The following is a 15294-nucleotide window of genomic DNA, read 5'->3' as shown; positions in this document are numbered from 1 at the left end:
TTGAGGTGTGTAAGATGCAACATGAACATTTACTTTTTTTTTTGTTTTCTTTTTGTGCTGCAGACATGACTGAAGACTGTGCTCTAAGAGCTGGAGTTTGAAAGATGCCCAACCCAGCCTCCATGTAATGAATCTCATCTGAAAGTTTTGCCAGTCATTCCACCTCAATAAAAAGCAGTCAAGTAGCACTTTAAAGACTAGCAAAATAATTACTAGGTGAGCTTTCGTGGGACAGACCCACTTCTTCAGACCATAGCCATACCAGAACAGACTCAATATTGTAGGCCTTGTGAGCATGAGCCAGGAAGATATGCACATGAATATGGGTAGGTAGGGGTTTGACTCCAAATTCGTGCATGTGCTATTAACCTGTATGCTGATGGCTTGGATGAGCATGGATTGTTCTTCACGGGTGTTTCATTCTTCTGTTTGCCACTGGTGAGACTGTGTCACTCATGTGATGGGCCTTTGGGGCCTAGTAAAAGATTCAAGGATGTGGTGCAATCTAGGGTGCTTTGCAGCAATCTGAAAAAATATTCCTTTGGCAATAGTATTCCTTTGGTATTTGCCCTACACAGGTGCAGAAAGGGTTAACCTCACCAGGGAGCAGTGGAGATGAGCCCTCCAAGTGGCCCAGTCAGGCTGCATGAGGTGGAGCCAGTAGGAGAAAGGAAACAAGAAGCAGCCAATCGGGGTCCAGCAGGATCACATAAAAGGTAGAGTCGAGGTCAGTTACTATCAAGAGCCCAAAGAGGAAGAACTCTCTCTCTCTCTAGCGAGTGAGACCTGCAGCATTTTGGACAGTGCGATGGCTGTCAGGGACCAGGAGAATAAGAGGGAGCTCCTGGCTGGCTGCTGAGATTGGGTAGCCACGTGCCTCAGGCAAGGGCAAAGGAGTGGCTGGAGCTGTGGGGAAGTGGTTCAGGGAGACATAGCAGCATGGGCAGAAGCTAAAGAGTCACGGGGAGGCTACTGTCAGTAGGGCTCCTGTGCAGGACCTGGAGTAGTGGGTGAGCCCAGGTCGCACTAACCCCCCTCAAGAGGGAAACAGTGACATGGCCAGAGGCCTGAGTCACAAAGAGGCCACTGAGGCTACTCCGGCTGTGAGAGGGCTGCAGCATGAGGGTGCAGATTATGGGCGGTGGGTGTTCGCCTTGAGCAAATCACCCAAGTGACCAGGAGGAGGGACCAGCCCAGCAGTGTGTGATCTGCCTTGTCACAAAGAGCTCTATATCTGTTTGGCTATACATCTGTATGGCATCGGTGTTCACAACACAGAGCAGACTGTTGCCTTTTGACTTACTATAGTGCCTCTGTCAGCTGAAGAATGCGAGCAGGTAGTTATGATCATAATGTAGTATAATTGCTTCCTCAGACCGCGTAGCAGCCCTACCACAACGTATTTTTGTGCATATGTGTGGAGTTCTATTATTTTAATTTGCTCTTTTCTGTCATATGACACAATACTGAGCTATCACATACAAAATTTGATTAGAAAATTCTTATACATGAGGCTCAGTCTGACTCAGCATGTCCATCTAGAGCTTTTATTCTATTTATATCTCGTTATGTATTTTACATTTAAATTGTTTTACACTTGAAAGATGGTGACAAGCTAATTTATTTCAGCTACCCAGCATGTTGCCTTTCAACAAAGCACAGATTACATTTAATTTGATAAGGAGAAAGCTGGAAGTGGATTTTGAAGTTCTAAATCAGGTGTACAATTTATCAGTTTTGCTCCCATCTTTCACCGTCACCAATTTCATTTGCTTGGACAGAATGTCTCATGATTCCACTGAGATGGCTTAACTGCTGATAGCTTTAAAGGGCTGATATTTTTAATATGTGTGAGCTGTAGAATGGGTTGGTAACTAGCAGCGAAGAGATGCACGTTAGGTTTAAATCAAAATGCCTCATGGCTGTGATTTACTTCTATGTGCTGTTGAAGTTGGAAAGGTTGATTGGACCTTTTAGATGATAAATACTGTAATACTGTGACATTTTTAGGTTTGTGAAATATGCTACAAGTTCCCTGTACAAATTAGATCCCATTTTCTACTTATTCTAGAAACTAGGAGATGATTCATTTATCAAGATGAAGAACAGAGCTTTTTTTGTGCCAGTACTGAATACTGAGAGAACAACAAGAAGTCCTGTGGCACCTTATAGACTAACAGATATTTTGGAGCCTAAGATTTCATGGGCAAAGACCTGCTTTGTCAGATCATGAGTACTGAATACTGGCACCTTAAAAGCCCCAGCCATGGGATTGGCTGGGGGCGAGGGGAGGAGTGGGGAGCCCGCTGAGTATTGTTTCCTCTTTTTTTGCAAAAATGGCACTGCTAAAAACCCTCTTATATCAAAGCTCTTGCCACATACAGAGCTGCCAATGAGACTTTACTGCACTCATTAGATTTAGGTTGATACTATTTTGATGAACCTATTTTGGCCAAAAAAAAATAATACTGATTTTTCTAAACTGAAGCTATCCATGCATAAGCAGGAATTTTGCTTAATTTCCCAACTTGGCAAAATATTTTGAAAGTGTTAACATGATCAAAGCATCTTGTTTTGTTGTCTTTGTTTTCCACTATAAAAAAGCTTATAGTTTGTTTTGACATTTCCTTTAATATATAAGTAAAGTTCAAAAAGGTTGACATCAAAACAAAACAATTGGAAATTATTTAAATAAAACTTTTTTTTCAGGTCATTGGTTTGTCAAAAACTTAGAGATTTGGGGTTTTTCTCAATATTCATGACAGTTTTGTTTTGTTTTTTTTTAAATCTTGAAAATTCTCAGGGGATGAGAGAGAATTTCCAGGCCAGGCCTCATACACATACCTCTCAACTGGTTTTCCACAAAAGCCTCCAATTTTGCATGAAATATATTCTCCCCCTTTAGATGGTGCTGATCTTAACTGCAGAAATTTAAAAAGGAGAAGTAACATCAGCCTGTAAATGACAAGCTAAGTTTCTCTTAATTGTAGACTTTAATCATGGCTAGTTCAGTGTTAAGCTTACACGTAACAATGCAATTTTATACATAAAATATCCCATTGTGAGGTTTAGCAAATCCATCACCTTCTGAACACAAATACTCTCCTTTCCTTATACACCAGGGGTCAGCTACTTTTCTGAACTGGAGTGCTGAAATTTAACTTTTTGACCTCTGTGTGCGGTCTGAGTGCTGGTGATAATGTTTAAACTCACTAATAGTCCTACTTAGAAGAGCTTCATTAAGAAATAAAGATGCAGAGCGTTACCGTTTAGATGGTGACTGATAGCATTAGCTGGTCTTTTTTAATCCTAAAATGGCATGGCTTTGAGAAAACTCTGGACTGCAATGGGGGAAGAGGGGCTCCTGCCTTTCTTGCCAATAAAAGTTGGCTCCCATGTCACTCTCGGCACCTGTGCCGGGGGTTGCTCACCATTGCCATACACCAAAAGAACTATGTAGCAGAGACACCATGAGCCACAAGATGTAGAAAAACCTTCATATAACATTTTAAATGTGTTTTTCAAGTTAAAAAAGTCCAGCTACTTTCCCAAAAGTGATGAGTAACTTACCTTCCCCTTCACATAATTTACACATAAAGAAATTGCTTTGGACGCGTTAACGGGAATCTCTGTCATGAAAGCAATAGAATGTCATGGATCAGCTTTTTAACTTGGCCAAATTTCAAGCTACCATTGATTTTTTTTTTCTCTGTAAGGTGCTGAGTGAACATTTTATTCCCTGATTGAACAAAGCAGTTGACCATGAGCTTGGCAGGAGAATTGATTTCAGTGGCCCTACACACTGTCAATAATAATATGCTGAAAGCTAAGCACATGGCTAAGTGCTTTGCTCCATATGGGCAACAGTGCTCAGCACCTTTCAGGATTAAGACTCTTGAAACTTTAAAATAAGTATTTTACAGTATGTACCTTTAGTTCTCCCAGAGGCCAAAAGTAAGCCAGGCAAAATCTAAAACAGAAAGTTGATATCATCGGTTTTTGACCACTTCAGCTTCATCAATAAGGATGCAGGAGTCTGGCTGCAGGGATCCCTTTCTGAAAACCTTGGTTCACCTGTGATACTCCGCACAACTTTTGCTACCTCTCCATCTGCAGAGTGTTATGCTTAAAAGAAGAACACAAGAGCTTTTAAGGGGAGAATGCAATACCCTGTGTTTATTCAGAATACAAAGTAAAAAGCATATGCATTCATTCACACATCCTACTCTTGCCAGCATTTTTATAGTTATCAGCCCATTGCTTGCACCAACCTAGTGGCCAGTTAGGCTGACTGCAAGAGAGAAGCCAGGCTTTGTCTGTCTGTACCAATGCTCCAGATCTTGGCAGGAGAGAACCCAAAAACCCATTAGCACCCCATCTCCTACAGACATCCCTTTTCATGCAAATCTCTGGATTTTGCTGCATCATGTTGAAATCAATCACTTCGCAGCATATGTGTATCTGGAGATTGTTTTCTTCATTGTTTTAATGTCAGTCTGCTGATGACTTTTTGGGGCATTGCCCCACCCCAGGTTTGATGGGATTTGTCATCTTCATACATGGGGAGTGTTTGCTTCTCACTTCAGGTCACATTTGCCCTTCACCCATCATTGAATGCTACAGCACAACTGATAGTTCCTTTGTGACCCAAGTTTCTGGCCCCTCCTTTGACCATCTGGATGCTGTGCTGGCCTACAAACTAATCTCTTTGCAAATGCTCATGTTATTCACTCATGCAAACAAAGATTACGTAGTTCCTTTCATAAAAACAGTTCTAGTACAGAACAGTCTAAGATGAAAGTGACTGTTACCATTACAAATTCTTGCTTAATACAAGAAACAGTCTTACACTCTTAAATTAAAGAAGAAAACAATCCTAAGGGTGAAAGGGTGGCCCGTAGTGAGTCACAAAGACCCTTCTGGTCTGTTTTTGGCTTAATAAAAGACACAGACAGCTTGCTTGGTGCACATTTACCAACTGCACTTGCCAGTTCCTTTCTGCTATTCAGAAAGGATGCACCTACATGAAAGGGTTTTTGCAGCAAACCAGGTGGAGCGTCTACATGCAAACATTTGCTTTGTCGACAAAATTCTTCACAGTTTGCCGACAAAACCCTGCACATTCACCAGAAGTGTTCTACCTCTCCCCATTCAGGTATAATGCCTTTGTCTACATTGTACTGTTAACAAAAACGAGGTTCAGATGCTCTGGGGCCCCTTTTGTCAACAGACAGGGCGTCCAGTTCACTGGGCAGCCCCGTTTGCTGAGCTTCTGGTCAGCCCTCCTGTTGAGAGAGGGCCAAGCAGTCTGGCCAATCTCTGTCGCCAGAATGAATTGCTCTTTCAATCCGCTTTTGTGTGTGGACACACTCTGTCGACAGACATTTTCCTGAAAGTTCTCTTCCAACAGTAACTTCTGTCAACAGATGCTTGTTGTGTGGACATAGCCAACGAGTGCCTAGCAGGGTATGCTGAGGCACAGTACATTGCATAAGGCTATATATATATATTAGCTACATGGCTAGAAGACCAGAATGCTGGGACTTGAACTCTACAATGGTTGTGTGGGCTGAATTTGCCCCAAGACGTAATTGTAAAGGCAAGTGATTTTCCCGGTTAATAAAGACACACTCAGAACCTGTGCTGGTGGAAAGTGAGAGCTTTCTCCTCCACTCACCTCAGTCTCTCTGCTGCCTTCTTCATAGTGTGTCACTCTCTCCTCATGAGCTTGTACATCCTTTGACTTCCATGAGTCTTTGCTCCTTTGGTTTCCTCTCTTTCCTCTCCTTCATTGTTTCCATTCTCTCTCCTGTACCATTCTCCTTATTGAAATGGCCCAGCTTCTGCACTTAGTACCCTTTTCACTTCCCTCAATGTATTCTTCCTGGGATAACCCCTCAGTTTGTATTGCCTCAGTTCTTTTCTGTATATTGATGACTACCAAATTCACTCACAGCCCCAAAGTTAATCTCTTATCTGATTCAATCTCTTATCTGCAGCTCCCTTTCTGCCTTTCGTGCTGCATGGCCTGCTGCAGATCAAGCTCGGCATGGCTGAAATGAGATCTCTCCCCTTCCCTCCCAGCAAACCTCCCTTGTTCATATATGACACCATGACCCTAGCTCACCTTCTCTGTCTCTCTCCTTCCTCCCACATGCAGGCTGTGGACGAACCCTTTTGGTTATTCCCATAATTGGTTTCTTCCTTTCCATCCAAAAAGAGATGGCTAGAAATATGGAAAATGAAGCAGAAGAACAACAGCACTGACTTCAGTGGCCTCACTCCAGGTTCAGAACAGGATGGGATTCCTGCCTTTTTGTTCACAACTTTGGTTGATCTCTATTTTATTTCCTTCTTGGTTAAAGACTCTGATTGCCCTGAAGTATCAGTTCCACTGATGTAAATCTATTCATGGCCATGGAATTACTCCCGACCTCCCGCCTATAAGGGAGAAGCAAATCAGGGATAACATATTCTTGATATTTATTACATTTTTCTGCACTGAACTTCAGGAGCCTGTTACACTGATTCCACATAAAGCTTGTAAAATAGGTCCAAATCTGTATTTGTTGACCTATCACAACATTCTGTGACATTTACTGTTATTTTTTGTATTGTTGGAGCACCAGATTAGTTGCTCTGCAAAGCTATAGGAAGAGACACACCTGGCAGAAACAGCTTGCAACCCTAAAAGGATGATAACTAAAGGGCGGGGAAAAAAGGGGCTATCATATGCAGTACAGGCAAACCAGTTGCTTTTTGATAGTTTAATGGATTTATCTTTTATTTTACTTATTTACAGAACCAGCCAGCTTGGAAGTTATACTCTTCAAGATTATTTTATGTAGAAGGAGAACAAAAGTAGGTCCTCTTGCATTTCAAAAAATGCAGTGTGATGATTACAGCTGAAGAGATAATCATCTTGTAATGAAGGTATCAGTGTCAGTGACTACATTCTTTCCTCTTTCTGGGATATTTACCTCTGCATCAATTTCAGAAATCATGACAAGTCCATTGCTCCAGGTCTATAATAGCCACTGTTTCCATTCAAAGTCTCTCTTAATATAGATACTAGGCCAGATGCTCAGCTGGCACAAATGAGAGTAATTCTGCTGATTTTAGTGAAAATTACACCCACTTGTAACAGCTTCCAAATTGGCCTCAGGTGTCTGAATCATCTTCAGAACAAAAAGTAAGACACATGTATCCCTCTCTAAATAAAGCCTGGCTATTTCTCTATGGTGATTGTTCTGTAAGTAGGTATCTAAGCAACTCTCTTTCATCTGAGCCAAAGAAAATGCTGAAAGGAAATACACTGCACAGAATTTTTTGGGGGAAAGAGGCCTTTGTATTGTCAGTATTTAAATAAATTCCTAGCAATTGAATTGCTGGTGCTTTCACAGAGATCATAATACTTATAATGTTGGCAATGCTTGAAAAAGGAATATAGTGTCAAGATTGCTGTTATTTTCAATAAGAGTAATATGATACGTGAAATACTCATCTTCTGAAGGGAAAAACAATAACCACTAAACAGGTTTTGAGTGGGTTTTAATACCTGTTCTCATTACTTTGCCTTCAATACACCCTATATTCATTGCTGGCATGAGTAAGGTGAGCAGCATGTGCCTTCTTGTCAGCAACAGACTTAAGACCTGGTAGCAGGTATGACAATAAACAAGAAACATTTGACAACAGTATAGTAAGCAGAATATTGAAATGCATAAGAAAAACCAGGCTGCAAACAAGTTTCTTATCAATCTTGATTTTATTTAGATCAGTGGGAAGATTAATTTACTTCCCTGACTGCTGAACCAGATTCCTAGAGTACAATTCAAAACAATCTACTACCAAATATTCACCATACATAAAAGGAGCAGAAGACTGATCTTGCTGGCAAGGCATTAGATTGGAACTGAGAAGATTTGCATGCAATTTTCCTCTCTGCCACTGACTTCCCATGTGACTTTGAACAAGTCACTTTGTCCCCAAACCAGCAGAGCACTTAAAAGATACTTTAAATAATCCAATTGAATTAAATGGAACTAGCCACGTGCTTGAAATTAAGCATGTGCTTAAGGATTTTGCTTGATTGGAGCCTTAATCTCACCACACCTTAATACGTCATCAGAATATAGGAATTATAAACTTTTCTGTTTCATATCCTTTATTTGTCTTGCCTATTGAGACTGTAAGATCTCTGTGGCAGAGACTGCCTCTTTCTCTGTACAACCATAGCACCATAGAGCCCTGATTGCAGTTGGAGCCTCTAGGTGGTACAGTACTATAAAGACTAAATAATGTGTAGGAATACCATTTATTCCTATTGGACAAATAGAAATGTAACTGCTCAATCAGTAAAGGAGATACTCTGAAGAGTCGATTAAATCAAGTGAAAGAGGCACAGGAGAGGGCTCTGAGTTATGTCTCCAATAGGGTAAACACTGGCAAGTCATAGAGAAGGTAGACAAGGGGTTAGCAACTTTTCCAAGGCAAAGTGCAGAAATTGGACCCTTTGACCACTATATATGGTCTGAGCGCTGGTGATACTTTCTAAAGCCACTAAAAAGTGGGCATGGCTTGAGCCCCTGCCTCAAGCGCTGATGAAAATTGGCTCACATGCTACTCTTGGCACTCATGCTAGGGGTTGCTGACCCCCTGCGGTGGACTGACTGTGAATTATGCCCACATCAATCAGAAATGAAATAGATATTATTTTTCCAACTAGTTTTGTTTGCTCTTATCAGAAAAAGAAGTTCCACAGTTAAAATATTTGTTGTTAAACTACATTTGAGAAGTTTAAAGTCACTAAGTCAGATTTGGGGAATAATTCATCACGGAACCAAGGAGCGCGATTTTGGTACAAGGATTTGAATCTTGAGACTCAGCTTGAATAATGGAAACCACACTTTTTCTTTCCAACATATGTCTTTGGCGGGGGGACCCGTGCTTATTACAGAGCAAAGAAATGAGACTATAGCATGCATGTGTGGAGGTACACATGCAATGGACCAGAGCAAATGTGATATATGTGCCTAATCTTTGAATGTAATTGCAGGGAAATATTCTTTTCTTGCTTGAGTAGGTGCAATCCTATAGAAGGCAATAGTTTTGCATGGATGTATCTAAGAACAAAATTTAGCTTGCTCTATTAATGTTTTTTTAAGACTGATAAACATTAGAGCCAGAAGGTGCATTATATTGCTATAGCCTGACCACCTATGTAATATAGGCCATAGAATTGTACCATTTGAGTCCTGTATTGAGCCCAATAACTTGGCATAGAAGTAGGTTATGTCTTTTAGAAATGTATCATCATCATTTAAACAGTCAGCTCAATGGAAAATTCACTACATCCCTTGGTAACTCTTCCTGTGGTTAATTGTCATCGCTAATAAAAGTATCGGAGGGGTAGCCGTGTTAGTCTGGATCTGTAACATCTGATGAAGTGAGTCTGTGCTCACGAAAGCTCATGCTCAAAACTTTTCTGTTTGTCTACAAGGTGCCACAGGACCCTTCGTTGCTGTCACTAATAAAAGTGTAACAGAGAGGAAGCCGTGCTAGTCTATACACTATCAAAACAAAAAGCAGTCAAGTAGCACTTTAAAGACTAGCAAAATAGTTTATTAGGTGAGCTTTCGTGGGACAGACCCACTTCTTCAGACCTTAGCCAGACCAGAACAGACTCAATATTTAAGACACAGAGAAGTGTGTATCTTATTTCCACTTTGTGTTTTTCTGACTTAATCTTCCAATTGTTGGGTCTTGTGATGCTTTTGTTTTCTATATTAAAGTCTCAGAGGGGTGACTGTGCTAGTCTGTAACTTTAGAAACAGCAAACAGTCCTGTGAAATGTTGTTAGTCTCTAAGGTACCACAGGACTGATAGATTAAAGTGTCTTTTAGTTGTCTTTATACATAAAAATCGTTTAAAATGAAACATTTAGACCCCATTCTGTTCTGGGTTATATCCATGTAAACCCAGCAAGTTCAATGTTGATAAGAGAAGAATTTGGGCCTTTGATAGCTGTCGCAGATAATGTAAAAAGATAGATAAAAATTGTGATCTGGTGTCTAAAATGTTATAGTTCATATGCTTAGACTGAAAAAAATTATGTTACTTTAGAGTTAGGAAAAATTCCCTCGTAGAAGCAATATACTGACAGGATAGCTTTCCTTTACTGTTATCTTAGAGGTGAGCTCCTTACCTGAGTATGGCGTTTCAGATTTAAACATGAATGTTTTTAAGGTGAAGCAATACTTTGAATAAACATTTCTTGATTTCTCAGTGATTGTGTGCGGTTAGCTTAAAAACACATCTGTGATATTTTTCTTTTCATTGAAGAAAATACATATGACATCTTCCAGCTACGCAAGAACACATTCACGTGTAACAGATTGACAGTGAGAATTGGATTTGGATTTTGGAAGGACACTATTAGCTAAAGTACTTCACAAAACACTTACTTTACTAATTAGGCCTATTACACTGCAGAAAAACAAGAAGATAAACTGAATTCTTCATGAACAAGCTATGGTTAATGAAGCATATATGAGCTTGCATAAGGGAAATTGGGATTTTAGAAACAGGGAATGGTAAGTGCTTAAAACATTTGGAGAAGCACTGTTTAAATAACAGAACTGGTTTGTGCAACAGTATTAGTAGTGATGGTTAAGAGTGCCCCTAAGCACCAAGAATGTTGTGGCGCTCAAAAATTCAGCAGAGTCCAGCTATTAGACAATGGTAGTGTATTCAAAAAGCCTAGATTACAAATTCTGGTTGATGCAATTTGTGTTGCACAAAACCGTTTCAGTTGGTATGCTGCTTGTGCACATGCACACTTGGCTGCCAGTGTTGTCATTAAGAGTGTGTGTGTTGATGCTCAGTGCAATGCAACTTTTGGGAAGTTTAGGCAAATGCCTTGTGGGGAAGAAAAAGGTTGTGCAGCAAGACTGGAAACAAGGGGTCAACGTCCCACTGTGCAGCTGTTTCCATCCCATAATATTATCTACATTCAAAAATATTCATGCTTTTTTTAAAAAAAAAAAACTCTCACAAACTGGTGCAGCACTCCACGCTGTCCCACACCTCTGACAGGCACATGGAGCCTGCACACCTGTGCACTAAGCCATGAGCATTGCAAGCACAGGCTGTATGAGCTGCTGGGATTTGCACAGTCATAAGAAAAGCAGGGCCCATGGCAGTATCTTGGAGGATACTGCTGTGGGACAACATGAGAACCCTTCTAGTGGGAGCTGCAGGTAGTGAATGGCCAGTTCTGGGCCTCAGAAAGAAGAACTGGCTGGTGGCGTTGCATCATAATGCAGAATTGGGGTGATGAGCAGTGGCTGTAGATCATGGTTTCCCAAACTGGGGGGCATCCCCCTGGGGGGGCATGAAGAATTTCCGGGGGGGGGGTAGGCATGACGTGACCCAGCCCCCCCCCATCGTCCCTCCCACCTGAAGAAAAATCCAGTCTGTGCTGCTGGGTCTCAGAACCACTGCTGTAGATCTTTCAGATGGATGTGTGCACAGAGCTCACCTCAGCCAGCAGGAACACCAAAATGAGAGTGGCACTGACAATGGAAAAGCAAGCAGCATTCTCAGGCTATGGCTATGCTGCAGGGTTTTTAAGAAATAACATATTTCAATGTTTTAATGTCAAAATAAGTTGTTTCTGAAAAGAGCATTCACACTGCAAGAACATTTCGAAATCGAGCATTCACACTAGCAGGGCCAGCAATGAAGGCATGCCTCCCAGAAGGCCAATTAAGTCATAATTACCTCTGCTTAGTACACACTGAGTCAATTTTGAAACTGAAATTGGAGGGATGAGTGAAAGTCAGTCGTTTTGGTTGAGTTATGATTTTGAGTTAAATTCCCTGTTATTCCAGACTAGCAATATTTGTGGTGTGGATGGCAGGGTTTTGTTTTGGTTTTTTTTTTTTGAGAACAAGAAGTCGTGTGGCACCTTATAGACTAACATATTTTGGAGCATAAGCTTTCATGGGCAAAGACCCACTTCATCAGATGCATGAGTGGGAGGGTGGTTTCAGAGGGGTATTTAAAGGATGGGGTCCCAGTAAAAGGGAGGGTCAGAGCTGCCAAGGTGTATTCAACAAGGTGGAAATGGCCCATTATCAATAGTACGTATGAAAAGAGTGAAAAACACGTCAGATCAGACGGGGATATGAGCCATTGTCACAGTCTCATGGGGAGATATTAACACCCAGGGCAGAGAAGCCAGTTTTGTAAGCTGCGAGCCACTCCCAGTCTGTTTAATCCTTAGTTTTTTTGTTTGTTTTTTCTGGAACAAAGGGGATTTCTCTCTCTCTCTCTCTCTCTCCCTCTCCCTCACATAGACAGACAGACAGACAGAGTGTAGTCAAGTCCTCACTGTGGAAGGCTGCAATGCCAGATTGCTGCTACTGTCAGAAATCATTTGGGAGTTGGAAAATGTTCCTGAACTGCAGTGGGGTGATATATGGTACATTTGGCTGTTGAGAGGCATTAGGCCACCCTGCCTCACAGTACGTCAGCAGAAAGAACTGCTGATCGATGGTTATGTAAGCATGGTGGTCCACCAGGGATGCTTCACCAACATCAGCCTCAGTGGGTGAGGGGGGAGTGCATGCTACTCATACCTGTAAGAACATTAGACTGCTCAGAAAGTTACAAGTAGGGAATTTCTTTCTCAATGGCTGAAATACTAATAGTGATCCTGGTGATCCAATCTACCCATTGCTCTCCTGAGGCATGAACCTGTGGACTGGCCAACTTGCTCCCACCGAATGATTCAGCTACAGCTTCCGCTGGTGCAGAAGTTCCATGAAATGTGCTTTTGACAGATTGAGGAGGCACCGGCATTTATTCACAAGACTAGATCTCAGTGGGTTGAAGGAGGGGAGAAACCCATCCAAATGTTATAGCAACCTGCTCTGTCCTGCATATAGCTGTGGAGCCAAGTGGGAAGAGTTGCTGCTGGGATGGCAGCTGGAGCAGCTGTCTGCTGAATTTTAGAAAGCCAGCCACAATAGCTACTGGAAGAGCTCAGTGCAGCTCCGTACAGCTCAGGGAGGCTGTGACAGCGAGCCACAGTAATGCGTTGTGGTGTACTATGCAACGGGTCTTTGCCCATGAAAGCTTGTGCTCCAAAATATCTGTTAGTCTCTAAGGTGCCACTGGACGACTTGTTGTTTTTGAAGATACAGACTAACTCAGCTACTCTTCTGATACACTGCTCCAGCTGTCCCTGCCATTTGGGGGCCTGTGAGGAATGGTGTGGTGCTTAGCACACATGTAGGAATACAAACCTGTCATGGCCTCTGTTCATTTTGAGGTGCTTGCTGTCCATTTATGATTATTACAGTTTGTAATTGTGTCACACTCTCATTGGTTGCTTTCAGAACTGCTGGGCACTCTTCAGCATATTTGGTGAAGTAATCAGGATGCATTATTTTCTAAACAATATAACTTTATTCAGGAACAAAACTACCACAAAGAAAAATCAGTGCAATTTAAAAGCAAATACCTTACAAACTTAATACATAAATGGATCAGAACTTAACAAGAATAAGGAACATTCATGCCTATTTGAAGCACACATACAACAGCGGTGGCTTTCATGGGATGGTGTATGTGAAGCTATGGTTGTCCTTAATGACCCTCAAGTAGAGTGGTAGAAGTAGGGATGCGGCCTCTGATGCTATGGGCAGTGTTGCAGGGTGTGTGCGCATGCAGCATTTTGGTTTCCTGCTGGAGAAGCCCCATTGTGCCCTAGTGCCTTCCTCTCTCCTTTTCCTGCTGAGATCCCAAGGCTTTTCTGCTGTTCCCTCTTGTCTTCTCAAGGCTGTGAACCGTGCTTGTGCTCCAAGGTTGGTGCTCATGGTCTGATGCATCCCTGGCTTGCCAGGAGCTCATTGAATATGTCATCCTGAGTCCTCTTCTTTCTCTTCCTTATCTGGCTCAGGTATGTGTTCCGCAGGTGTGGATGACAAACCTCTCAAGGCCCCGGTAACAGCAGCTGCCAAGGAAAAACACACAGGCGTCGTTAGTGTAGTCACAATGGAAAGCAACAGCTAAGAATCAGAACTCCCTTCTCGAGCTTCTCTAAAGCTTTGACCAAGACACACTCGTTGCCTTTTGCTTCACAGCGCTTGTGCACTGCGCCACTCCCAGCACCAGCTGTGGTGAGCACACCCCACCAGGAGCAAGGGAAATGAGGAGAGAACTGCTCGGGTGCATGGAACTACGTGTAGGGCAGCAGTTACTGAACACTGGCACCATTTTCCACAGGGTGTGGTGGTGACAGCCAGAGGCAATGCATGGGGGTGCACAGAAGCTCACATACGCCTCCAGTACTGGCTCCCCCACACTCACCATCCGTGCTGCACTGCTTCCTTGAGTGTGGGATCAGTGCCACTTCTTCCCCACCACCTCCACAGGAAGAGGCAGGTGGGGACGGAGTAGGGGTGGAGCACACGTGGGAAGGGGAGGGACGTGGATGAAGCATGGGCGGGGGGAGAAGCACATGGCTGGTGCCCCCTGGAATCCCCACACCAGTCGCCTCTGGTTTTAGTTGATACCTTACTCCTGAGGGTAACAAAGGCACAGAGAGCAAAGCTGCCTGGGTCCAGGCTGCTAACATGTGCACAGCAACAGTGCCTGCTGAAGTTATTGTCAATTGGCATGGGACAGTGTCTGGCTGTGGACGAAGAAGAAAGGCTGCCATCCCCTCGGATTGCAGAGTAACACCCTGCAAGTTTCAGGTCCTCAGGAGGATTCAAGGGACGTTCCTGTGAACTTCAACTGCATAACTGCACAGCAGACTGAAAAAAAAGGTGAGACCTCTGCCCCTTCTCATTTCATCATTGGCTCTTCTCGTGTGAGTAAATTGAGGAAAAGTCAACAGCTGTGTCCTGTTAAGGTGGGGCATCATCAGTACATCTCTGTGATGGGCAAAACAATTAAGCACTCACCTGAGCTTCCTTCTCTTGTACCAGCCTTCCCTATGTTCAACTGGCAGTACTGACTCGATAGTTGAATTACTGGGCATTATAAGATCCACACAATGTAAAGCATCTAATAGCCATTAACAGGGATGAACATACATATACTGCAGTTAATGTAATTACTTTGGATCTAATACTGGGTAGAAGAAATTAAAATTTGTACCCCTAAGACAAATTCTGCTCCTACTTAAACAGTGATAGGTCACTGACTTTACTAATTTGGTCTATTGTCTGCAGAATTTGGACAGATTAAGGGATGTGTGACTAACATATAAAATAATTC

Source organism: Carettochelys insculpta, chromosome 10, assembly GCF_033958435.1.
Source record: "Carettochelys insculpta isolate YL-2023 chromosome 10, ASM3395843v1, whole genome shotgun sequence".
Classification (NCBI taxonomy): Eukaryota; Metazoa; Chordata; order Testudines; family Carettochelyidae; genus Carettochelys; species Carettochelys insculpta.
Note: the sequence above shows the minus strand (reverse complement) of the source record.